General features: G+C 43.5%; 1 pseudogene; it reads right to left on the reverse strand.

The window, feature by feature from the left end:
* Positions 1–474: 474 nt before the first annotated feature.
* LOC118652065 lies at positions 475–1,434 on the reverse strand (annotated as a pseudogene).
* Between the last annotated feature and the right edge of the window lie 551 nt (positions 1,435–1,985).

Genomic DNA, 1,985 nt, shown 5'->3' on the forward strand with positions numbered 1-1,985 from the left:
AATAAAATTTCTCTCTGTATCTATCTTTTCTTTCAGTTGTGAATTCTTTCTGAATTCTTTCACAACCCGAATTACAAGCCAAAACCCTAACAATAATCCAACAAAATCCCCTTGCCAAGAGATGATCATTTATATTATTGGAGCAAATTTATTTACTTACCTACGCACAAACAAGGATAAATTTGAAATGGTATTCAATGTACAAATGTATCTTTAAAAACAGTCTTTATTGTTGAAAGTATTACATATGCTCCTTTCTCCCCCCGCCCCCCCCTTGACCCTTTCTAGCCCATCCCTGCCCCCTGCCCCAGGCCTTCACCATCCTATTGTCTCAAATGTATAATACTTATAATTAAAAAATTTTTACCCTTTCTTTTCTTCCAACAAAATTTATTATTTATTTATTTATTTATTTATTTATTTAGAAACTGTTTATTTTCCATCAACCTTATTTCCGTTCTGTTAAGAATTTGTGGAACAGTTTAGGACCACTCAGTGGTTGTTCCTACCCATTCAGTAGCCTGAGCAGTGGGGGCTGCAGACCAGTCTTCAGTGGCAGGCTGAGCACTCCAGTCTTCAGTAGGAAACTGCTGAATGGGCACAGAGGGCACCTGCATGCCTTCAGACCAGTCTATGACCTCAGGCTGAGCAGCAGTGAACTCAGGAGCAGGAGCAGTCCATTCGCCCTGAAATTCCTCCTGGGTCACAGCCTTTTCAGCAGCAGCCTGCTCTTCCTTTTCAATCTCTTCAGGATCTCTGTAGAAGTAAAGATCAGGCATGACTTCCCACGGGTGTTCACGGAGATAGTGCCACGCATGCGGAGTACTTCCCGGGCCAGCATCCACCACATCAGACCCACTGAGTGAGCCCCCTTGTTGTTGCAAGGGATGGCGATGTCCACATAGCGCAGAGGAGAGTCTGTGTTACACAGAGCAATGGTGGGCAGGGTAACATAAGACGCCTCTGTGAGAGGCTGGTGGTCAGCCCTGGGATCAGTAACCACCAGAAGTCTTGGCTCCCGGAAGGCTGCCTGGATCTGGCTGGTGAAGGTTCCAGGAGTGAAGCGGCCGGCAATGGGAGTGGCTCCAGTGGCAGCAGCAAACTTCAGCACAGCTCGCTGGGCAGTATTCCTGGACGATATGACACTGACGTCAGCTGGGTTTTTGATGGCAACAATGGCACGAGCTGCCAGCAGAAGCTTCTCCCAGGTTCTCTTCAGATTGATGATGTAGATGCCATCACTTTTCCTTTTGTAGATGGACTGTTCCATTTGGAAGTCAAGGTTGGTGCCACCTAAGTGGGTTCCTGTTGCAAGGAACTTGAGGACATCCTCCTCCTTCATTTGCAGGACATCAAGGGCTCCGGACATTGTGAAAAGTTTCCCTTTAAGTTACGTGGGAACCGAGAACAACGCCGTATGGAACCCTCCCTGGGTAGCGCAGAAAAAGCCAAAATTTAAAATTTGTTTACTTTTTGGGGTGAATAATGTTAAAATAATTATATTTATAAAAAAATGATTTGCTTTATTCTAAACTCAGTGAGGCCCTTGACAGCATATGATTCTCATGAGCAAGCTTTACTCTTAGATTTTAAGACGGCTATCTCCAAAACATCATTGTAACCTGACCGGGAAGAGAAAGGTTGATGGTATGCAAAGCCACCTGCCTCCTGAAAGAGTGATCTTTGAGAAACCTTCTAAGGGCACAGAAAACATTTTAGAAGGCTAAGTTGCAGTATAAGCAACCTCCTCCACTGTACCTAGACCTTATGTTCATACTTCATATATTCCACATGATGCTCTATGCAAATGGAAATTCCTTCTCATAAGTGAGTTACCCACTTACATTTCACCTCCCTCATTCTCAATATTTAATCAATCAATAACTTAGGTGCATGGAAGTTAGATGATTTCCTAAGATCACATAACTTACAAGTGAAGAAACTAAGTTTTAAATACAGACCAATTTCCAGAACTTGAAGTCTTT

The sequence above is a fragment of the Myotis myotis genome, unplaced genomic scaffold (genome assembly GCF_014108235.1).
Source record: "Myotis myotis isolate mMyoMyo1 unplaced genomic scaffold, mMyoMyo1.p scaffold_m19_p_3, whole genome shotgun sequence".
Classification (NCBI taxonomy): Eukaryota; Metazoa; Chordata; class Mammalia; order Chiroptera; family Vespertilionidae; genus Myotis; species Myotis myotis.